Genomic DNA, 25340 nt, shown 5'->3' on the forward strand with positions numbered 1-25340 from the left:
AGCCTGTTTGGGATTTCAGGACCTATGATTCACTGCCACCATTTTATCACGTTCTTTAGTATCTCATTGAGAGGTCTGGAGGTTTGTATGGTTGATAAAACACTGTTTATTGGTACCAAGTCACTACATATATCTCCAAAGTACAGCCCTGCATGGATACTGTCTCCATGTTGGCTATTTCCAGACTCTTCCTCACACAGTCTACCATCTTGTGACTCACTATACCATATTGCAGACAATACTTTTTCCCCAGTCCCACAGTAACTCTTGTTAATCCAAACATCCTTAGATTGCAGTTAGCAGCTGAGAGCAGTGTAGCTGCTGTGGCATCCATCTCAGATGTTAACTGTTCTCCTGGGCACTGTCAGGAGAAGACAGTGATTCAACCTGTCAGGTGTGTCAGCATCACTGGAATATTGAAGGTACCAAGAAGATCATTCTATTGAGTTTTCTGGAGAATGTAAATTTATCATTCCTGGGCTCAGGAGGAAATGATCCTATTATTAGAAAGTTGGTTTTATTTAGGATTTTGATATACTATTGACTCTTGATTGATGTTAATGACCTAGACTTGGGTGTACAGGCACATGTTCAAACTTTGCAGGTAACACAAGATTCGGAAAAACTGTCTCAATATCATTTCTCTTTTTCTCGATGATTGGATTTTTTTTCTCATTTGGACTGAAACAGCTGTTATCTCCCTACTATCACTCCATCTGAACATTCCACATTCCCAGCCTATCCGAACATTCCCTGTCCTCACCCCGTCTGAACATTCCCCATTCCCACCTCCGGAACATTCCTGATTCCCAGCCCATCCGAACATTCCCATTCCCACCTCCTGAACGTTCCCATCTCCACCAGCTGAACATTCATCATCCCTACCTCCTAAACATTCCCCATTCCCACCTCCTGAATATTCCCCATCCCCACCTCCTGAACATTCCCCATCTCCACCTCCTGAACATTCCCCATCCTCATCTCCTGAACATTCCCCTTCCAAATCACCTGAACATTCCCCTTCCCACCTCCTTAATATTCCCATTCCCATTATCTTTTGCTTATGATCGGATTTGATTTGCCCATTGACAACTCATCTGTCATCATAAGGGTGTTTTAAATTCTGATTTCTCCTTTAAGTTTTTTTTTGTCATTATATTTATTTCTCCTTTTCCCCAGTCCTTAAAGTTGTATTCATCTTTGTAGCCATGTATTCATCTGATATATCCTTTCCACGTTCCACATAATCTCACATACCTCAATCAGGTCGCCCCTCAGTCTTCTCTTCTCTTCATAGCGAGGGGCCTTCATAGCGAGGGGGATTGAATATAAAAGTAGGGAGGTCTTGCTGCAGCTGTATAGGGCATTGGTGAGGCCGCAGCTGGAGTACTGTGTGCAGTTTTGGGCGCCGCACCTGCGCAAGGATATTTTGGCCCTGGAGGGAGTGCAGAGGAGGTTTACTAGGCTGATACCGGAGTTGAGGGGATTGAGCTATGAGGAGAGGCTGAATAAACTAGGCTTGTACTCGTTAGAGTTTAGAAGAATGAGGGGAGATCTCATTGAGACGTATAAGATGATGAATGGGATGGATAGGATAGAGGTGGAGAGACTCTTCCTGCTCAAAAAAGACAGTAGGACTAGGGGGCACAGCCTCAAGATAAAGGGGAGGCGGTTTAGAACGGAGTTGAGGAGGAACTTCTTCACTCAAAGGGTGGTGAATCTCTGGAATTCTCTGCCCGTTGAAGTGGTGGAGGCTGCCTCGCTAAATATTTTTAAGAAGCAGGTTGATGGGTTCTTGATAAGAGAGGGGATTAAGGGTTATGGGGAGAGGGCAGGAAAGTGGAACTGAGCCACGACAGATCAGCCATGATCTTATTGAATGGCGGGGCAGGCTCGAAGGGCTAGATGGCCTACTCCTGCTCCTATTTCTTATGTTCTTATGTTCTTATGTTCTCTAACTTAACTTCTCTTCGTAACTTAAATGTTCCATCCCAGGCAAAATCCTGGTGATTTTATTCCGCACCCCTTCCAACGCAATCACTGCCTTCCTATGATGTAACGATCTGAACTGCAAACAATACTCTAGCCTTATTAATGCTCTATACACTCCAACATGATGTCCCTGCTTTTGTAATCTATGCCTTTTTAAGATGCTTGTCAGGGTAAATACTGAGAGGATGTTACTCATCATGGAAGAGTGCAGGAACAGAAAACATAGTCTCGGAATAAAGTGGTGCCAATTTAAGACAGAGATGAGGAAGAATTTCTTCTCTCACAGAGCTGTTAGTTTTTGGATGACCTTATCACAGAGGGCTATGGGGGCAGACTCCTTGTGTATATTTAAGGCTGAGATAGATTTTTGACCAGTAAGGAAATTGAGAGTTACAGGAGAAGGGCAGGAAAGTGGATGTAAGAAATGTTGGTTCAGCCTTGATCCTATTGAATGGCGAAGCAGGTTTAAGGGGCCAAACAGCCTACCCCAATTCCTATTTTTATGGTCTAGACTGATGGGATGCTGTTTGGCTGGGTAGATTTGTCCTTTTTTTGTGAACTGGACATAGCCAGGCAACTTTCCACATTCTCAATAGATGCCAGTTCTAGCTGGATTGGAAAAGATTGGCTAGGATCATGGCAAGTTCTGGAGCACTAGTCCTCAGTACCATTGCCAGGATGCTCCTTTGTAATCCTCATTGAAGAAGGATTGCTCCCTTGGCTGGTGACATGCGGGATATGCTGGGCCAATAGGTTACAGATTTGGATTAATTGCAATTATTTTATCGATAAAGGCCCAAGGCTTCTCTTGGCTGCCTTGTTTTGAATTGTTAAATCTATGTGAAGTGTATCCCACTTAGCACTGTGGTAATGCCACACAACACGATAGACAGTATCCTCAATGTGATGACGAGATTTTGTCTCCATAAGAACTATGCGGTGGTCACTCCTACCAATGCTATCATGGACAGATGCAATTGCGATAGGTAGATTGGCGAAGACAAGGTCAAGTAGGTAACTGGTTCCCTCACCACTTTCCACAGACCCAATCTAGCAGCTATGTCCTTTAGGATCTGGCCAGCTCTGTCTCTGGTGGTATTACTGAGTCACTTTTGGCGATGGACATTGAAGTTCCCCACCCAGAGTATATTCTGCATTTTGCCAACCTCAGTACATCCTTAAGTGGTGTTCAGCTTGGAGGAGTTACTGATTCATCAAAGGGGGATTTGGAGGGCAAACACGTGACAATCAGCAGGAGGTTTTTTTGCCTGTCTTTGATCTGGAGTTATGAGACTTTATGGGGTCAGAATTAATGTTGAGGACTCCCAGGGCAACTCCCAGACGACAGTAAACCACTGTGCCGCTGCCACTTCTGCTGGGTCTCTCTTGCTGATGACACAGGACATACCCAGGGATGGCGATGGTGGTGTCTGAGATATTTTCTATAAGGTATGCTTTCCGTGAGTATGACTAAACTCAGGCTGTTGCTTGACTCGATTAGAATTTCTAGTTTATCAGTCCAAGTCCTGCAATTACTAGACCAGTAAACTAACCACAATGCTAACATTCCTATACTTATACACAATGTCAAAATAAAACTGCTTATAAACTTCACCTAGGGATCTTATAGATTGATAATAACTCCAGTCAGCTAGCTGGTTTATCTCACAAGTTATATTCTCATTAGACTAATGATAGAATGAGATTAGTTAGACAAGGATGGGGGAGGGAAATGGAGCACAAGGCCCAGAGAGGAATAGGGCTGAGGGGCAGAGGGAATGAGTGGAAAGGAACTGAGGGATCCAGATGGAAATGGGAGGGAAGGAGACAAAATGGTGGGTTGGGGTAATAGAAGGGGAGGAATAGGGGAATTAGGAAAAGAGGGAGGAGGGGAAGTGGAGGGGAAGGGACTGAAGGGGAGGGGGAGCAAGGGGGAGAAGGTGAGAGGGGATAAAGAGGAGGGGAGGGAGAGAAATGGGATCAGGAGTATGTAAATAAAACATATTGTTTTGAATTAAGCATAATATATTTCAGTTAAAATGATTGACTGAGACAATTGCCTGAGCGTGCATGGTGTGTTACTAAACAGCAAGCCATGAAGTGAACACTCTTCACTTAAAGATTCGATCAAAGTGTATGTATGCAAATTATTGTTATTCAGTAACCATGGAAACCTGAGATCAGGCCAGTGCCTGATGTTAACATTTTAAAATGAGAAACAATGAGAAACAAACCAACACAGTCCCAAAGGCCCGAGCATCTTCCACTAGCCACCCCCCAGTGTTACTCTGTGTGATTGGAGACCAGCCGCTGCAAACCAAGCATAAAGGATCGAGGATCTGCTGTCCTCTCTCACCCACTTCCAGATAGATTCTTCATCATGTGTTGACTCTTGGCAGTAAGTTTCATCTGGCTTTTTGACTCTGAGAGGCATCAGAACTGAAGGTTTCTCCCAAAAAAATTCTAAGTGTTGCATTTGAGCAAAAATTGGAGTAATTCGTGCTGGTTTTTCAGTGGGAGCTGAGAGAAAAACGCTGTGCGTTGCAGAGACCATTAGCATGAATATCATTAAAAACTAAGGGGCGGGCCCTATTCCAGCCCAGGAGACCAGCACATAGCACTGAGGGGCCACTGCAAATGCACTGATCTGTCAGTGCCGGGATCGGCGCATATGCAGTGGTCCTTGTTTGCCAGCCTCCCGATTGCTGGCCAGACCCCCAACGCCTGCAATGCTGGTCCACTGCGCCCCCATGGCCCGATGGCTGTCCCCCCAATTATGTCCAGGCCCAGCATCAACCTCCCTCGCCCCAGCTCACCTCAATCACTGATCCCCATCCCCTCCAGCTTCAATCTCCCATTCAACATCCCGTCCCTCCTCCCAGACAGCCTCGACCCACCCCCCCAGGCCAAACCCCCCTTCTGCACCCTGATGGCCAGTTCTGATCACTGGCCTCCTCCCTCTACTCACAATCCCAAAGTGCAGACTGGGAGCAGGATCCCCCAACCCCCCCCCAATCAGTGCCCCATGTCCAGTAGGCAGTGCCAAGATGTTGCCTGGGCATTGACATTTTCCCCATGAACAATGCTGGGAGTTCAAGCTGGCACTGCCAGGGTGCCAAGACCCAGGGGAAAGCCCTCCACACTGCCCAACCCTCTGGGGGCTCCCCAAAAGTGGGGAGCTACTGTACTCTGCTGGAGTGAAACTCCTGGCAGGATTGGAGATGCATGCGGCCCGAAGATTTAAAGTTTATTTTTAAAGTTTATTTATTAATCAAAAGTAAGGCTTATATTAACACTGCAGTGAAGTTACTGTGAAATTCCCCGAGTTCTCCTATTTCAGTTTGGGCCTTCTAATGATATTTAAATTAGATTTGCATGCTCCTTTGCATGCCTATTACAGCTCTGCACCTATTTCCTGCATGGAGCTGATAATCTAGTCCCATTGAAATGCCCCAGCCCACTGCGCTATTAATGCAGCGGGATGGGAGCATTGTGCCCCAGATGTTTGCTGGTCACATTGCAATTAGAAATCACTGCCTTCAACTGTGGAAAGTTTTGCTGAGCTTTCTCTGGGCTAACTCCTTGGTCATCAGATTAGGGTCAAAGCTGGAATCTTTCTTATTATTATGACACAGATCCCATCTGAATAAACACCCTGGGGCTGAGCTGGCCAATGCCTGGGAGGCCGGCAGTAGTGGGGCCACTGAGTTTGTGCCGATCTCGGTGCTGACAGATCGGTGCACGCACAGTGGCCCACTCAGCACTCTGCTTTCGGCCCCTCAAGTGGGAATAGGCCCTGCCCTCTGATTTTCAGAGTACTCTGCAGTGCCCAGCATGTGGGAGATTCATTTTGAAAATCACGCTAAAAAAATTGGTGTGAATTAGTGCCATTTTCACGCAAATTTAACACTTAGCATTTTTTTTGGAGAATTGCCCACCAACCATATCTATGAGGAAACTGCTCATCCTGTTGTACAGATCCACTTTCACAGACTTCATTAGTGAACCCAAAAGATATTTATTAATAAGAATTGAACAGCTCCTCATGGCTGTAACTTGCTCCGAAAATGTCTCTGCCCAGGAACCTCTCTCACCATGGGGTGATTCCACACCCTGAGTCCTGATTGGTTACACAAACCATGTGTCTCTTACTCTGCTGTGTTGCCTTACAACTGTTAACATTCCTTGATAAGCCGCCCCTGTACTGGGTGCTGAAGGAATGGCACATGGGTTACGCCATGTCCTTTCATCCTGACTCCGAGTACAGTGCCACTCAGTCCTGATGTTTGGGTTTGAGGTTTAGACTAAAATAGGGGAGCAGTGTCATTCTGGGCTGTGCATCATCCAACTGACAGGAGCTTAAAAATGGGAAGTCCATTTTTTTCTCTCCAGCCCTCTGTGAACACAGTGTCAAGGTGTCAGAAATGCTGCTTATTGCAGAGGCTGCCTGACAGCTAGTGAGCACATTGAGAATTTTCACTTGCAAATGGTGTACCTGGTCCTGACACAGCTCCTCAGACCATGGAATAATAATTGCTCTCTGCTGTCAGCCTGTTGTGCGAGGGGACTGCTAATGGTTTGTTTACTGACAGGTCCAATCGGCAGCTCCAAGAATTGCACCGTCTCAATCCAATGTCATAATTAATAACGTTAACGATCCAGCTGTTAAATTGGGGAGGATGTGCAAAGACCAATCCATAGTCCTTCCGTCTTCAGCCCACTCTTATCTCTACTCCGAGTAAATACTGGAGTTAAACTGAGGGCAGGAATAAGCTCGGCAAAGACTGATCACAGGACAAAGGAGATGAGAGCAGTTCTGATACTGCTCATCACTCTCTGCAAGAAAGCATGAGAGAATATTGAAGAGGAATGAGGAGTAACCTGGGACAAAAGGGGAATGTGGAAAATGAGGAATATTTACCAGAATGAAACAATGTTCCAATGAGTGGGTCTGGATTGTCATTTGCACTTTGGGTCTGCAGCATCATCGGGTTCAGTGTAAGACAGAGTTAATGTGAGCAAGTGAATCAGGCTGGGACTTTGTGAATATATTAGCTGAGGGCAGCAGCAATATAACAAGCTCGCAGCAAGCAGCTTTGTGAAGATCTCACATCAGGAGACGACATCAGAGCATTTGGGGCCTTTTATTAAAATTCATCTCACTCCAAAGCCCAAGGCACTGGAGGGCTGGTAGAATTCATCATCCACGCCGCAATTAATGAGCTCACTGAGAGACTGTGGAGATCATCCTGCCACTGAACCCAATTTAAAGCCTTTATTACAGGACCTGAAGCAGATGGCCCGAGTTGATTGGTTAGACTGCGGAATCCGACTGGAATGTTTTTCCTGGGACATATTTGGCTCTGGAAGCGTGACATTCCAAGCCCCCAACACAATCGGATTGTTCCGAGGAGTTCAGGAACACGCCAAACTGCATCCCAGTTTGATGCCAATAAACAGCAATTAGGCCCCTTAAATATGGTGATGGTGGGCCTAAGGCCTGTTGTGGTACCCCATAACAAACACTCCCAGTCAATGGGGCCTGCATTCTTCAGTGGTCTTCCAGGACAGCAATAAATGGTTAGTGGTTAAAACTGGTCTTGCCACAAAAATCCATCTGGAGGGCCAGGAGATAGAGTGCCCCCCCACTCCCTGACTCCACCATCCTGGTGATTACTAGCTCCCCATGTCTAACCCGCTCCACTCCTACTCAGAATAAAGCTGAAAATCTCTGTGTTTGAGGTAGTTATTGGTTCCTCTCAAACAAGAGAGCTATTTATGAAAACCCGCAAGTCTGAAGAGGGCATAATCACAGGCCCGGCCTATCCTCGATCACATTGAGTCTTTGACAGTTCTGACTTCAGAAGCATTTGGACTATTACTATCTGATATTCTGAATGAGTTTTGCTGGTTCACAAGCAGAAAGCAGCACACCCTGGGAAACAAGGTAAATGGTCATTTTTAGAATTAGACATTTGCCAGGTTGGCGTTACTGGGGGGAGACCAGACAGACTCCCATGTACTTCAGTGTCTTTCAGCCAATGGAAATTCTCTATTCATCTTCAGCAGCTTTGGACCAACGGACAATATTTTCATTTCTGTCATGAGGTTGTAGATTCAAGGCCCAGTCAACACATGAGAACACAGTGCAGACTAACACTCCAGCACTATACTGAAAGAGTGCAGCCCTGTTAGAAATGCTGCTTTTTGGATAAGACACAAAGAGTGATCTTACCTAAAAGATAACACAATTCAGAAAAGAGCAGAATGTTCTTCTGGTGTGTAATCTACCAAGACTGATTTAAAACTTTATGATCATTTAACTCATTCCTGGGTGATGGGGTTGGGTGGGTCAGAGGTGAAGGGGGATGGAGGGTTGGGGAGAGGGGGATGGATAAGTCAGGGGATGAGGGAAGGGGAGCATCAGAGTGAGGGCGATGGATGAGTTAGAGTGAGGGGAGGGGAGGTTCTCTCAGCAACCAGTCAGTATGAGGGTGGGGAGTGTCTGTCTGTCAGTAACTGGTCACTGTAATGGTCTGTGTGTGACCTAGGGTGGGGAGAGTTTGTCTCTCACTAACAAGTCACAGGGTGCAGAATGTGAGAATAATAATCTGTTTAGTGAGAATTGAAGATAGCAGATTTGGGATTGCTGCACTCTGCTAATTCTTTGCTACATTGTTTCACAAATAGAGCTGTTTTTACACTGTGCCTCTGCTGGGATTCGCACTGTGTGAGTGAGGGAAGTGTGGGCTGAGGATACAGCAGGTTATTAAAGAGGTTGTATCTCTCATTCTTCTGATTTACTGTTACCGTTGTGCCAGCTAGTGGTAACTGACTGAATCTATCGCTTCTCAGCCTTTTGGCTAAGAACAAGTGTAGTATCGACATGCTTTTCTTGGTTGAAGTCATTAGGTTACATTTTAGCTTCATTTGAAGCAATTTTTAAAATTGCATTTCGGCCTTTTGGCTAAGATGCAAATGAGATCAGACCTTGGAGGAGATGCACTCTCTACTCCAATCAGTTTGGATCATGTAGATCAAGCCCAAGACAGGAGGTGAGAGCCCTGTCTTGTTAGCTTGGATCAGGAATGTCTCACTTGTTGAGACTCTGAATTGAACTTGATTTGATTGAATTGGATTTTAAAAAACTGAATGGATTCATCACCTTGGACAGCCTGTGAATGAATTTTGTTCCCTGATGTATCTAACCAGCAGCACAGTACACTGATGTCTCCCATACATAAACAGTTGGAGTGTCTGTTTAGAGTCAGTCAGGATTCCCAAGAACCAAGCTCCCATTTCAGATGGGATTTTCATTGGATTCTGCTTTTCCTCCTGCCTGATTAGTTAGTGGGAGCTGTATGACCTTGTTATCAGGAAAAATAAAAAGGTCTGAAGGCCATTTAAATTAATTTATCTTTTCATTCATAGGATGTGGGAATTGCAGCAACTAAAACTGAACATGCTGGAAAATTTTTGTTTCAAATTCCAGCATTTGCAGTATTTTGCCTTTATCTGTGAGAATCACTGCTTAGGCTGATCTTTAATTGTCTGTGAGAAGGTGGTGGTGAGCTGCCTCTTGAACCACAGCAGTCACTGGAGTGTAGGTACACCTACAATGCTGTTAGGGAGGGAGTTCCAGGATTTTGACCCAGTGACAGTGAAGGAATGGCGATATAATTCCATGTCAGGATGGTGAGTGAGTTGGAAGGGAACCTCCAGTTATGGTATTCCCAGGTATCTGCTACCTTTGGCCTTTCTGATTTGGAATGATGTTGCTGCAGTCAGTCTCGTATATGGTCTACACTGCTAGCGTTCACTGTAGTTCAGCTGGTGGCATGTTAGCTTCTGAATCAAAAGATTCTGAGTTCAAGTCCCACTGCAGGATTTCAGCTCAAACCAACTGGAGTGTAGTACTGAGAGAACACGGCACTGGTAGAGGTGTTGGCTTTTGGCTGAGATGTTAAATTGTCCACTTGATTGGATTTAAAAGATCCCACGGCGCTGTGGTGAAGAAGAGCAGGGGAGTTATCCCCAGTATCTACTCCAATATTTATCCCTTAATAAATATCACAAAACATATCTGCTCATCATCACATTGTTTCATTCAGAAATCTTGATGAAATATGGATGATAATCTGGTCGGTCGCACTGTGGTGGTGGTTTGATTATCTGTTGAAGATGATGAATAGGATGCCAATCAAATGGCTTTTTCGTCCTGGACAGTTTTGAGCTTCTTGAATGTTATTGGAGCTGCATCCATCCAAGCAAGTGGCACGTGGAGAATATTCCATTCTATTCCATCATATTCCTGACTTGTGACTTGTAGATGGTAAACAGGCTTTGGGGAGTCAGGAATTGAGTTACTCACCACAGGATTTCTAGTCTGAGGAACTGTGAATGGCGCTGAACATTGTGCAATCATCAGCGAACATCCCCACTTCTGTCTTTATGATGGAGGGAAGGTCATTGATGAAGCAGCTGAAGATGGTTGGGACTAGGACACTATCCTGAGGAACTCCTGCAATGATGTCCTGGAGCTGAGGTGGTTGAACTCCAACTGCTGCAACCATCTTCCTTTGCACCAGGTATGACCAGCTGATAGATTTCCTCCTGATACCATTGATTCCAGTTTTGCTCAGGCTCCTTGATGCTATACTCAGTCAAATGCAGTTTTGATGTTAAGGGCTGTCACTCTTGTCTCACCTCTGGAATTCAGCTCTGTTGTCCATGTTTGAGCCAAGGCTGTAATAAGGTCAGGAGCTGAGTGACCCTGGAGAAACCCAAATTGGGCATCACTGAGCAGGTTATTGCTGAGCAGGTGCTGCTTAGTAGCACTGTTGATGACCCCTTCCATCACTTTACTGATGACCAAGAGTAGACTGATTGGGCGGTAATTGGCCAGGTTGGATTTGTCCTGCTTTTTGTGTACAGTTCATGCTTGGCAATGTCAGGGAGGTGCCAGTGCTGTAGCTGTAGTGGAACAGCTTGGCTAGGGGAGCAGCAAGTTCTGAAGCACAAGACTTCAATATTATTGCCAGAATATTGTCAAGGCCAATAGTTTTTGCAGTATCCAGTGCCTCCAACTGTTTCTTGATATGATGTGGGATGAATCAAATTGGCTAAAGACTGACATCTGTGATGCTGACAACTTCCGGATCATCCACTCGGTACTCGGCTGAAGATTATTGTGAGAGCTTCAAACTGATCTTTTGCTTTCACTAATGTACAGAGTGGGAACACTATCTGTGGATCGAAAGATGCTCTATGAGTCATGAATTTCAGTTTGATGGTTGCTTCACAGCTCCCCCATTTGCAGTTCATGAACAGCATTTCAAATTTAACTTTCCCATTGTTCACAACTTGCTGCATTTTCACAGCCAATTAACCTTGCCACAAAAAGTTTGGAATAGTTATCAACTAACTCTGTTATTGTTATTGTAATTTTTCAGCCCAGAGGAGGTGCATTTTAAATTGGGGAGTCCCATTATTGTCTGTCAAAAATTCAAAAGAATTTAGTCAACTTTTGACTTTGTCTCTTGTTTCACTTTGTCTTAATCTAATCTCTCCTTCACTCTTTTTTTATTATTCTTTATGAATTTGATAGATTTTAATTCACCTCTCCTCTCCATTGTGACTGTTGCTTTCTTAATCCTTCAGTCTTGTTGATTAAGGTTTGATAAAACATGTATAATTTTGAATTATTAAAGAAAGGTAAAAATGATTTCAGTTTTATTTAGGTTTCGTTTATGAACCTTGGTGCCTCGGAGTTTGGATTGTGATTGAATGGTTTTGGGCTTTTAGGATAATATAATTTTAATGAGGTGTTACAACCCCTAAAGAGGTGGGTTAAGAGGGGTTGGGATCGCAATGGTTCTGGAAACAAAAGAAAAAGTGGAAAAAATGTTATTGTTGCCTTGCGACAGTGATCCAATGATACTGACACAGAGTTCGGTGTGGGTTAAAAAGACAAAACAGGGATTTGAAACTCTTTGAGAAGAAAATCTGTCAAGCTAGTGGCACAGTAGTTAACTGAATAATCAGTTATGGAATTCAGTAAAATAATTATTTTAATCTACTAGGAGACTAGTTTCAGGAACTAATTTGTCTGCTCAGTGAGGTTAACATATGGCTTTTGGGTGTCTTGTAGAGACATATGAGTTTATTGAAGAACATCAAGTGAATACCCAGGAATTCACTGGAAGAAACCCATTTGCAAAGGTGCCAAATCCCAAGTCTTTGTATCAAGTTAGTAGTAAGTTTATAATGGTTTATGTGTCTGTAAAGATATTGCTGGGATGTAGGAATAGTGGGAATTGAATCATCTTCTTGTGTTTGTATTGAGATCTTTCCAAATTTTTGTATGGGTAAAACAGTTCTCTTTTCTTATTTCAAAAACATTTTGTTCTTTGTATTGCAAATCATCAGCAGATTCCTGTGAAATTGTTCAATAATTATCCTCCACAGTTTCTAAAATAAAAGTTAGGAAATATCAAACCAGGTTTCATTTTGGGCTCTGAATTGTCCAGTAGGGAATGTAACAAAGGAAGCAGATAAGAATGGCACAGCAGCACAGTGGTCAGCACTGCTGTCTCACAGCGCCAGGGACCCAGGTTTGGATCACAGCTTGGGTTGCTGTCTGTGGAGTTTCTCCCATATCTGCATAGGTTTCCTCTAGGTCCTCCGGTTTCCTCCCACATTACAAAGATGTGCCAGTTAGGTTGATTGGCCATACTAAATTGCCCCTTAGTGTCAGGGGGTTAGTAGCCTAAATAAGTAGGGTCATGGGGATAGTGCCTGGGATGGGATTGTGGTTGGTGGAGACTCGATGGGCCAAATGGCCCCCTTCTGCATTGTAGGGATTCTATGATTCTATGATAAACGCTCACAGACGTTGAGATATCCTGCTCATTCTGTTATCATTGTGTATGTCAGTTCAATTAGTTAGTAATTATTTGAACTGAAGGCTGAGGGTTGCAACCAAATTAACAGTACATGTTGATATAACAGTTGATTCAATCCTTATTGACCAGCAGAGTGAAAACAGTAGCACAGGTTCAAAACACAAAAATAACAAAACAAGCTCCACAAACTTCACTGTCTCCTTCTCACTATTTGACTGTCGCCCAGCCTGTTCTGCTCACTGCACAACTCCTTATTACACAATCATTCCCCCATCACCCTCCCCAATACCTATCCTCCTCCCCAACATCCTCCCCTTCCCCAATCCTCCTTTCCCAATCCTTATCCCCCTCCCAAATCCCCTCCCCTTCCTCAATCCCCCTTCCCAATCCTCTCTCCTTCCCCAATGCTGCTTCCCAATCCCTATCCCCCTCCCCAATCCACCTTCTGAATTACCCTCCCCAATTCCCTACTCCTTCCAAATTGACCCACCCTCCCCAATTCCCTCTCCACCAATTCCACCCTTCCTAATCCCCTTCCCCTCCCAAATTGCCCCTCCTCCTCCCCAATCCCCCACTCCAATCCACCTCTCCCTTCCCAATCCCCCTCCCCTTTCCCAATACCCCTCCCCATCCCCAATCCCCTTCCTATCTCCAATCCCTCTCCTCCTCCCCATCCCCCCTCCTTCTCAATCCTCCTCCCCAATCCCCTACTCCTCCCAAATTGCTCCTCCTCCTCAATCCCCCTCCCCAATACCCCTTCTCCTTCCCAATCCCTCTCCTGAATCACTCTCCCCAATCCACCCCCTCTCCCAATCCCTTTCCTGAATCATCCTCCCCATCCCCCCTCCCTTTCCCAATCCCTCTCCTGAATCACCCTCCCAATCCTCCCTCCTCTTCCCAATCCCCCTCCTGAATCACCCTTCCCAGTTCCCATTGGTAAGACACAACATGAGTTCATGAAGGGTAGGTCATGTTTGACATTGGTTTAATTCTTTAAGAATATTACATGCACAGTGGACAGTGAACCTGTGGATGTGGTGTATCTGGATTTCCAGAAGGCATTTGACATGGTGCTGCTCCAAAGACTGCTGCATAAGATAAAAGTGCACAGTGTTACAAGTAATGTATTAGCTTGGATAGAGGATTGGTTAACTAACAGAAAGAAAAGAGTGGGTTAAATGGTGTTTTTCTGATTGGCGATCAGTGACTCGTGATGTGTCTCAGGGATCGGTGTTGGCACTGCAAATGTTTACGACTTACATAGATAATTTGGAGTTGGGGACCAAATATGTCAAAATTTGCAGGTGACACTAAGATGAGAAGCAGAGCAAAGTACGCAGAGGATGCTGAAAGTCTGCAAAGGGATATAGATAGTCTAAGTGAGTGGGCGACGGTCAGACAGATGGAATACAATATTGGTAAATGTGAGGTCATCCATTTTGGTGGGAATAGCAGCAAAATGGACTATTATTTAAGTGGTAAAAAATTGCAGCATGCTGCTGTGCAGAGGGACCTGGGTGTCCTTGTGCAAGAGTCACAAGGAGTTGGTTTGCAGGTAATTAAGAAGGCAAATGGAATTTTGTCCTTCATTGCTAGAGGGATGGAGATTAAAAATGGTGACGTTTTAGCTGCATAAGGTGCTGGTGAGGCCACACCTGGAGTACTGTGTACAGTTTTGGTCTCCTTACCTGGCACTGGAAGGGGTGAAGAGGAGATTCACTAGTTTGATTCTAGAGTTGAGAGGGTAAACTTCTGAGGAGAGATGGGGTAGACTAGGACTATATTGGAATTCAGAAGAATGAAAGGAGATCTTAGAGAAACACATAAGAGTATGAAGGGAATAAATAAGATAGAAGCAGGGAAGTTGTTTCCACTGGCGGGTGAAACTAGAACTAGGGGGCATGGCCTCAAAATAAGGGGGAGCAATTTTAGGACTGAGTTGAGGAGGAACTTCTTCAGACAAAGGGTTCTGAATCTGTGGAATTCCCTGCCCAATGAAGCAGTTGAGACTACTCATTGAATATTTTTAAGGTGAGGATAGATAAATTTTTGAACAGTAAAGGAATTGAGGGTTGTGATGAGCGGGTAAGTGGAGCTGAGTCCATGAAAAGATCAGCCATGATCTTATTGAATGGCAGACAGGCTCGAGGGGCCAGATGGCCCACTCCTGCTCCTAGTTCTTACGTTCTTATGTTCCCCCTTCCCAATCCCTCTTCCCAATCCCCCTCCTGAATCACCCTTCCCAAATCCCATCCTGAATCCCCCTCCTGAATCACCCTCCCCAATACCTCTCCCCTTCCCAATTTCCCCTCCTCATTCCCTCCCTTCCTAATCTTCCCAATTCCCCCCTCCCACTCTCCAATCATCCATCCCCTCCCCAACCCTCCTCAATCCCTTCTCCCCAATCTCCTACCACATCCCCTCCCCAATTTGACTTCCAGCTATTGCCCATGACCAAATTTTGTTGTTGAAGGGTCAGCTCTCCCTTGTGTTCCCGTGTCAGCCAAATCCCCCCCCCCCAACATCCGCCCGAGCCGAATCTACCCCCGGACATGAGAAGACTTTGGCTGATAGGATTAAGGAGAATCCTAAGGCGTTCTATAGGTATGTCAAGAACAGGAGGTTGGTTAGGGCAAGATTAGGGCCAGTTACAGACAGTAGAGGGAAGTTGTGTGTGGAACCGGAAGAGATTGGAGAGGCATTGAACCAATATTTCTCTTCGGTGTTCACACAGGGGGACATGAATATAGCTGAGGAGGACACTGGGTTGCAGGGGTGTAAAATAGACAGTATTGCAGTTGATAAGGGGGATGTGCTGGATATTCTAGAGGGTTTGAAAATAGATAAGTCCCCTGGTCCGGATGGGATTTACCCTAGGATTCTCTGGGAGGCAAGAGAGGTGATTGCAGAGCCTCTGGCTCTGATCTTCAGGTCGTCGTTGGTCTCTGGTATAGTACTGGAAGATTGGAGGATAGCGAATGTTGTCCCATTGTTTAAGAAGGGGAACAGAGACTTCCCCGGGAATTATAGACCGGTGAGTCTTACTTCTGTTGTGGGCAAGGTTTTAGAAAAAATTATTAGGGATAGGATTTATAGTTATTTGGAGAGTCATGAATTGATTGGAGATAGTCAGCATGGTTTTGTAGCGGGTAGGTCGTGCCTTACTAACCTTATTGAGTTTTTTGAGAAAGTGACCAAAGAGGTGGATGGGGGTAAGGCAGTTGACGTGGTATATATGGATTTTAGTAAGGCGTTTGATAAGGTTCACCATGGTAGGCTTCTGCAGAAAATGCAGATGTATGGGATTGAGGGTAGTCTAGGAAAATGGATCAGGAATTGGCTAGCAGATAGGAGACAGAGGGTGGTGGTTGATGGTAAATATTCATCATGGAGTTCGGTTATGAGTGGTGTGCCTCAGGGATCTGTTTTGGGGCCACTGCTGTTTGTAATTTTTATTAATGATCTGGATGAGGGTATAGTTGGGTGGATTAGTAAATTTGCTGATGACACCAAAGTCGGAGGTGTGGTAGATTGTGAGGAAGGGTGTCATAGTTTGCAGGGAGACTTAGACAGGTTGCAGAGCTGGGCCGAGAGGTGGCGGATGGAGTTTAATGCGGAGAAGTGTGAGGTAATTCACTTTGGTAGGAATAACAGATGTGTTGAGTATAGGGCTAACAGGAGGACTTTGAATAGTGTGGATGAACAGAGGGATCTAGGTGTATGTGTACACCTGAAAGTTGGGAATCAAGTAGATAAGGTTGTTAAGAAGGCATAAGGTGTCTTGGCGTTTATTGGTAGGGGGATTGAATTTAGGAGTCGCAGCGTCATGTTGCAACTGTACACAACTCTGGTGCGGCCGCACTTGGAGTACTGTGTGCAGTTCTGGTCCCCACATTACAGGAAGGATGTGGAGGCTTTGGAGAGGGTGCAGGGGAGGTTTACCAGGATGTTGCCTCGTATGGAGGGGAGGTCCTATGAGGAGAGACTGAGGGATTTGGGGTTGTTTTCGCTAGAAAGAAGGCGGCTAAGAGGGGATCTTATTGAAACATATAAGATGATTAGAGGTTTAGATAGGGTGGATAGTGATAGCCTTTTTCCTCGGATGGAGAAAGCTAGCACGAGGGGGCATGGCTTTAAATTAAGGGGGGGTAGTTATAGGACGGATGTCAGGGGTAGGTTCTTTACCCAGAGGGTGGTGAGGGATTGGAATGCCCTGCCTGCTGCAGTTGTAAATGCGCCTAGTTTGGGGGCGTTTAAGAGATCCGTGGATAGGTTTATGGACGAAAAGGGATTGGTTTAGATTAGTGGGTCATTGTTTTTTAACTGGTCGGCGCAACATCGTGGGCCGAAGGGCCTGTTCTGCGCTGTAACGTTCTATGTTCTATGTTCATCCAGTCCCTGCCCCCACAACACATCTGATCAGCTCCTTTTACTCATTCAATTGTGAATGGCGGAGTTAGTGGCTGCCTGGAACAACAGATTTCAACTCATCGTTTTCAGAGCAGATGGTATTTTCTAAGCAGATTGTCACTGACATGCCAACGGCCACAATTTATTCTGAGAAATATGTCTTCCAAGTAAAATTAGATTGTAGTTATAACCTCACAAGAGTGCCCTGAGGCATCAAGGCATTTGCTGTGATACAGAATGGTAAGTCAAACCCCTCCACCAGTATGCCCTGGAGTGAGGGTCAAGTGTCCTGCATGCTCAGTGACTCTATTAGGGGAGTGTGTCCTGGAGTGAGGGTCCAGTTTCTTGCACACCCAGTGACTCTGCCAGGGGAGTGAGGCCTGGAGTAAGGGTCCAGCATCCAGCACACTCAGTGACTCTGTCAGGGGAGTGAGGGTCCAGTGTCCTGCATGCCCAGTGACTCTGTCAGGGGAGTGAGGCTGGGAGTGAGGGTCCAGTGTCCAGCACACTCAGTGACTCTGTCAGGGAAGTAAGACTTGGAATGAGGGTTCAGCATTCAGTATACCCAGTGACTCTGTCAGGGGAATAAGACCTGGAATGAGGGTCCAGTGTCCTGCATATTCAGTGACTCTGTCAGGGAAATAAAGCTGGGAGTGAGAGTTCAGTGTCCTGCACACTCAGTGGCTCTGTCAGAGGAGTGAGGCCGGGAGTGAGGGCCTGTGTCCTGCGCACTCAGTGATTCCTTCAGGAGAGTGACGGCCTGTGTCCTGCACACTCTGATGCCTTCGCGGAGGAAGTCATGCAAGGAACAACCGTCTCTAAAGAACAAAGGGGCTTTGGACACAGGACCTCATCACACCACAACACTTGGAACTTCCTAGTATGGGGCTTTTGGATTGTTAGGGTAAAATAGCCCACCTTCACTACCTCTACACGCTCTCTCTAGTTTGGCCTCAGCATCACATCACCACTGTGGTACCAGCAAGTGAGTCCTCTCACTGCCCAAACCCAGTTGCTCTGAGGGCCTGGTTCTGAACTGAATGCCTTTTAAGAACATAAGAACATAAGAAATAGGAGCAGGAGTAGGCCATCTATCCCTTTGAGCCTGCCCCGCCATTCAATAAGATCATGGCTGATCTGTCGTGGCTCAGTTCCACATTCCCGCCCTCTCCCCATAACCCTTAATCCCCTCGCTTATCAAAAACCCATCAACCCGCGTCTTAAAAATATTTAGCGAGGCAGCCTCCACCACCTCAACGGGCAGAGAATTCCAGAGATTCATCACCCTTTGAGTGAAGAAGTTCTTCCTCAACTCCGTTCTAAACCGCCCCCCCTTTATCTTGAGGCTGTGCCCCCGAGTCCTACTGTCCTTTCTGAGCGGGAAGAGCCTCTCCACCTCTATCCTATCCATCCCATTCATCGTCTTATACGTCTCAATGAGATCTCCCCTCATTCTTCTAAACTCTAATGAGTACAAGCCTAGTTTATTCAGCCTCTCCTCATAGCTCAACCCCTGCAACTCAGGTATCAGCCTAGTAAACCTCCTCTGCACTCCCTCCAAGGCCAAAATATCCTTGCGTAAGTGCGGCGACCAAAACTGCACACAGTATTCCAGCTGCGGCCTCACCAATGCCCTATATAGCCGCAGCAAGACCTCCCTACTTTTATATTCAATCCCCCTCGCTATGAAGGCCAGCATCCCATTAGCCTTCCTGACCACCTGCTGCACCTGCAGGCTGGATTTTTGCGACTCATGCACAAGGACCCCGAGGTCCCTCTGCATCGTCGCCTGCTGCAGTTTTTCGCCACGTAATAGTTCTTCTTAACATTATTCCTACCAAAGTGGACCACCTCACACTTGCCAACATTAAATTCCATTTGCCATTTCCTGGCCCATTCGCCCAGCCTATCTCGATCCTTCTGCAGACTCTCCACACCCTCCGAGCAATTTGCCGTTCCCCCAATCTTGGTGTCATCAGCAAATTTCAACACCATACACTCGGTTCCCTCCTCCAGATCATCTATATAAATGGTAAATAGCTGAGGCCCCAGCACCGACCCCTGGGGCACTCCACGAGTCACCAACCGCCAATCCGAATAGCACCCATTAACCCCCACTCTCCGCCTCCTATTTGACAACCAATCCTCTATCCACGCTAACACCCTACCCCCAACTCCATGCCCCCTTACCTTCTGCAATAACCTCTTGTGAGGCACCTTGTCAAACGCCTTCTGAAAATCAAGAAACACCACATCCACCGGCTCTCCTCTATCCACCGCCCTAGACACATCCTCATAGAACTCCAATAAATTTGTCAGACACGACTTCCCCTTAACGAAACCGTGCTGCGTCTGCTCTATCAAGCAATTCCCCTCAAGATGCCTCGCTATTTCCTCCTTGATGACGGATTCTAACATTTTACCTGCAACAGACGTTAAACTAACCGGCCTATAATTCCCTGCCTTTTGCCTGGCACCCTTCTTAAACAATGGCGTAACATTAGCCGCTTTCCAATCTTCCGGCACTTCCCCGGAATCCAGCGACGTCTGGAAAATAACCACCAAGGCATCCACTATCACCTCCGCCATTTCTTTCAGAACCCTCGGATGCATTCCATCCGGTCCTGGGGATTTGTCCACAATCAGTCCCTCCAGTCTGTCGAGCACCACCTCTCTAGTAACAACAATGTCATTGAGACCCTCCAGTCCTACCACCTTTCCATCGCTAATACCCGGCAAATTATTCACGTCTTCCTCCGTGAAGACCGAAACAAAAAAGTTATTCAAGACCTCAGCCATTTCCCCATCCCCTACCACTACGTCCCCCCTCTCATCCTCTAAGGGTCCAATGTTCACCCTAGCCAGCCTCTTCCTTTTTATATATTTATAAAAACTCTTGCTATCCTTTTTTATACTAAGCGCTAGCCCAGCTTCATAGTTTCTCCTACCCTTCTTTATCAACTTCTTTGTCAATCTTTGTTGACATTTAAACCTCTCCCAATCCTCTTCTCGCCCACTACTCTTCGCTACTCTAAACGCCTCCGCTTTTAATTTAACACTTTCCTTCACCTCCTTCGTTATCCACGGCTTATTACCTCTCCTCCTTCTCCACGTAAGTAATAATCCTTCCTACCATTATTCCTACCAAAGTGTACCACCTCGCAATTGCCAACATTAAATTCCATTTGCCAGTTCCTGGCCCATTCGCCCAGCCTATCTAGATCCTTCTGCAGACTCTCCACACCCTCCGCACAATTTGCCTTTCCACCAATCTTGGTGTCATCAGCAAATTTCGACACCATACACTCGGTTCCCTCCTCCAGATCATCTATATAAATGGTAAATAGCTGAGGCCCCAGCACCGACCCCTGAGGCACTCCACTAGTCACCAGCCGCCAATCCGAATAGCACCCATTGACCCCCACTCTCTGCCTCCTATTTGACAACCAGTCTTCTATCCACGCTAACACCCTACCCCCAACTTCATGTCCCCTGACCTTCTGCAATAACCTCTTGTGAGGTACCTTGTCAAACGCCTTCTGAAAATCAAGAAAGACCACATCCACCGGCTCTCCTCTATCCACCGCCCTAGACACATCCTCATAGAACTCCAGTAAATTTGTCAGACACGACTTCCCCTTAACGAAACCGTGCTGCGTCTCTGCAGCAGGCGACGGTGCAGAGGGACCTCGGGGTCCTTGTGCATGAGTCGCAAAAACCCAGCTTGCAGGTGCAGCAGGTGGTCAGGAAGGCTAATGGGATGCTGGCCTTCATAGTGAGCGGGATTGAATATAAAAGTAGGGAGGTCTTGCTGCGGCTATATAGGGCATTGGTGAGGCCGCAGCTGGAGTACTGTGTGCAGTTTTGGGCGCCGTACTTACGCAAGGATATTTTGGCCTTGGAGGGAGTGCAGAGGAGGTTTACTAGGCTGATGCCGGAGTTGAGGGGGTTGAGCTATGAGGAGAGGCTGAATAAACTAGGCTTGTACTCGTTAGAGTTTAGAAGAATGAGGGGAGATCTCATTGAGACGTATAAGATGATGAATGGGATGGATAGGATAGAGGTGGAGAGACTCTTCCCGCTCAGAAAGGACAGTAGGACTAGGGGGCACAGCCTCAAGATAAAGGGGGGGCGGTTTAGAACGGAGTTGAGGAAGAACTTCTTCACTCAAAGGGTGGTGAATCTCTGGAATTCTCTGCCCGTTGAAGTGGTGGAGGCTACCTCGCTAAATATTTTTAAGAAGCGGGTTGATGGGTTTTTGATAAGCGAGGGGATTAAGGGTTATGGGGAGAGGGCGGGAATGTGGAACTGAGCCACGACAGATCAGCCATGATCTTATTGAATGGCGGGGCAGGCTCGAAGGGCCAGATGGCCTACTCCTGCTCTATTTCTTATGTTCTTATGTTTTTTTTAACCATCGGAATAAATTTCTGCTGAGTACCAAGAAAGATCTCCTTAAAGATCCTCCACTGCTCCTCAGCAGACCTACCTTCCAACGCGCTCCCCCAGTCAACATTCACCAATTCTTCTCTCATCCCACTGTATTCCCCTCTGTTCAAACAAAGGACGCGTGTCCGGGAACCCACTCTCTCCTCCATCTGCACCAGAAACTCCACCATACAATGATCACTCTCCCCAAGAGGATCCTTCACCACAAGGTCCCTAATTCTACCCACCTCATTACATAACACCAGATCCAAGATAGCTCGCTCCCTCATCGGCTCCAACACACACTGTTCAAGGAAACTATCCCGGCAGCATTTCAAGAACTCCTCCTTGAGCCCACCGCGTCCAACTGGAGGCTACTCAGCTTCTGAGAAAGGAATGTGGTATTGAACCACACCTCCACCCCCACTACCACACCCTCACCCACAACCCAGCTTCAGCCTCTGTCCAGTGGGGCCATGAATATACCAGGATACCAGGCCAGATTTTTATAAGGTTTTTTTTAAAGCATTTTCAGAGGCAGTAAATATAGCTTTTGTGATCTGTGAGATTCATTAAACTAAATCAGAATCTATATTAGTTTATGTTTGAATAAAATATCTAAATATAAAATGGATGTTTATACCAAATTTCTTCAATTTTTAGAATTAGTCTTTTGCATTATGAGACAGTACAGTTAATGTCTACAGTGTGTTTTGAGCAATGTCTTTTGAGTAGATTTAGCTCAATTTTTGATAGTTTTTTAAACAGTTAAATGTTGAGTAGACTTTGGCATCCAGAGTTTTGAGCCAACCTTTCATTTTAAAAAGTTTTTTTTGTAAACCTCACAGTAGAAATCCAGCGTGCTGGCTTTGTTCAGAGTAAACACAGTAAAACGTCTGACAACACCAGGTTTTAGTCCAACCGAGTTATTTGATAGTAAACTCACAAGCTTTCGAGGGGACTCCCTCTTCGTCAGGTGTTTACTTTTTACTGTGTTTACCCCAGTTCAACGCCGGCACATCCACATTATTTGTTCAGGGTAGTCGGAGCTCAAGCAGCCAGGCGTTTTTTGGGGTTTGCAGTAAAAAGGTTTCAGCATCTGCAGAAGCAGCAGGATTCCAGCATTAAGATGATTTGCTATAGGAGCAGAATTAGGCCATTCAGCCCATCCAATCTGCTCTGACATTCAATCATGGCTGATAATTTTCTCAACCTCATTCTCCCACCTCTTCCTTGTGACCTTTGATCCCCTTACCAATCAAGAACCTATCTATCTTTGTCTTAAGTACACTCAATGACCTGGCCTCCACTCTCTGTGGCAATGAATTCCATAGATTTATCACTCTCAGGTTGAAGAAATTCCTCCTCATCTCAATTCTAAAGTGTGATCCCTTTATTCTGAGGCTGTGCCCTTGGATCCTCGATTCTCCCACCAATGGAAACATCTTCCCCACGTCCACTCTATCCAGGCCTTTCAATAGTCTGTAAGTTTCAGTGAGATCCCTCCTTATCCTTCTAAAGTCCATCAAGTACTGCCCTAGAGTCCTCAAACACTCCTCATGTGTCCACTGTATCCAGTGAAAGGTCTTCAGATAGACTGGACCAGGGAATAATGTCAGTCTCACTCTCTCACTTATAAATCAGGAGACAAACTCTTAAAAATAAGGGAATTAGTTTAAAAATCAGGAGTTGATATCCTTTTTAACATAAACCAATATAGTTTTATAAACCTCTTTAGTGGCTTATTGAATCTCTTATAGATAATATGTGATTATGCTGTGTCCCACAGTTTCCTTACAATTATAAAAGCATCCAGAGCGTGATGCTCAAGGGATCTGATCGTCTCACACCCCATTAACTTTTTTCCTGCTTCCATATTCCAAATTCAGGCCAATGAGTCTTCTCATTGGCTGGAACAAGCTTCATATTTGTCAGCCCTGCAGTTTTGATTGTTGGAGAGTAACCCCCATGTGCAGGTTAACACTGCTGTAACTGTGACTGCCTTGATTTTCAGAAGGCGTTTGACAAGGTACCTCACAAGAGGTTATTGCAGAAGGTAAGGGGGCATGGAGTTGGGGGTAGGGTGTTAGCGTGGATAGAGGATTGGTTGTCAAATAGGAGGCAGAGAGTGGGCGTTAATGGGTGCTATTCGGATTGGCGGTTGGTGACTCGTGGAGTGCCCCAGGGGTCGGTGCTGGGGCCTCAGCTATTTACCATTTATATAGATGATCTGGAGGAGGGAACCGAGTGTATGGTGTTGAAATTTGCTGATGACACCAAGATTGGTGGAACAGCAAATTGCGCGGAGGGTGTGGAGAGTCTGCAGAAGGATCTAGATAGGCTGGGCGAATGGGCCAGGAACTGGCAAATGGAATTTAATGTTGGCAAGTGCGAGGTGGTCCACTTTGGTAGGAAGGACTATTATTTACGTGGCGAAAAACTGCAGCAGGCGACGGTGCAGAGGGACCTCGGGGTCCTTGTGCATAAGTCGCAAAAACCCAGCCTGCAGGTGCAGCAGGTGGTCAGGAAGGCTAATGGGATGCTGGCCTTCATAGCGAGGGGGATTGAATATAAAAGTAGGGAGGTCTTGCTGCGGCTGTATAGGGCATTGGTGAGGCCGCAGCTGGAGTACTGTGTGCAGTTTTGGGCGCCGTACTTACGCAAGGATATTTTGGTCTTGGAGGGAGTGCAGAGGAGGTTTACTAGGCTGATACCAGAGTTGAGGGGGTTGAGCTATGAGGAGAGGCTGAATAAACTAGGCTTGTACTCGTTAGAGTTTAGAAGAATGAGGGGAGATCTCATTAAGACGTATAAGATGATGAATGGGATGGATAGGATAGAGGTGGAGAGACTCTTCCCGCTCAGAAAGGACAGTAGGACTAGGGGGCACAGCCTCAAGATAAAGGGGGGGCGGTTTAGAACGGAGTTGAGGAGGAACTTCTTCACTCAAAGGGTGGTGAATCTCTGGAATTCTCTGCCCGTTGAGGTGGTGGAGGCTGCCTCGCTAAATATTTTTAAGATGCGCGTTGATGGGTTTTTGATAAGCGAGGGGATTAAGGGTTATGGGGAGAGGGCGGGAATGTGGAACTGAGCCACGACAGATCAGCCATGATCTTATTGAATGGCGGGGCAGGCTCGAAGGGCTAGATGGCCTACTCCTGCTCCTATTTCTTATGTTCTTATGTTATCGTGTCAGCTGGTTTGTACACTCCGGTATCTATGGGCCTAGGATTCTATTGCTGTGATAAGATTTATAATAAATACACAGGTCAAGGTACAGATAGCGCTCCCCAGCACAGAACCTGCAAAAGCACCAAATCGAAAAGCACATTTATTTATAAACTGAGAGCTGATTGCAGCAGCAGGAGTCATTCCTTAACCTTAACCCTTCTCTGCTGGACCATACTGCAGCCATTTCAGACTGAGGAATTACTTCACTTGAATGCTCAGATGTCTCCCCTGCAGAAAATTGGACACGTTTGTTGTTGAGTTTATTCAAATTAGAGATGGATTTTTAACATCGGCAAAAGGGGATAATGAGATGTAACTGAGCTAAAATATCACCAACATTATCCTATTTTTTATTTGTGGGACGGGCATTTAGTG

The 25340-nt window shown here is 45.9% G+C and overlaps 1 non-coding gene across 1 annotated transcript; it reads left to right on the plus strand.

The window, feature by feature from the left end:
* The first annotated feature begins 8835 nt into the window (after positions 1-8835).
* On the plus strand, positions 8836-9026 carry LOC145344653 (U2 spliceosomal RNA). Its single transcript, XR_013886945.1, has one exon. It is a non-coding gene; the product is annotated as a U2 spliceosomal RNA (small nuclear RNA).
* The last annotated feature ends 16314 nt before the right edge of the window (positions 9027-25340 follow it).

The sequence above is a fragment of the Carcharhinus amblyrhynchos genome, chromosome 6 (genome assembly GCF_965287045.1).
Source record: "Carcharhinus amblyrhynchos chromosome 6, sCarAmb.v2.hapA, whole genome shotgun sequence".
Taxonomy (NCBI): Eukaryota; Metazoa; Chordata; class Chondrichthyes; order Carcharhiniformes; family Carcharhinidae; genus Carcharhinus; species Carcharhinus amblyrhynchos.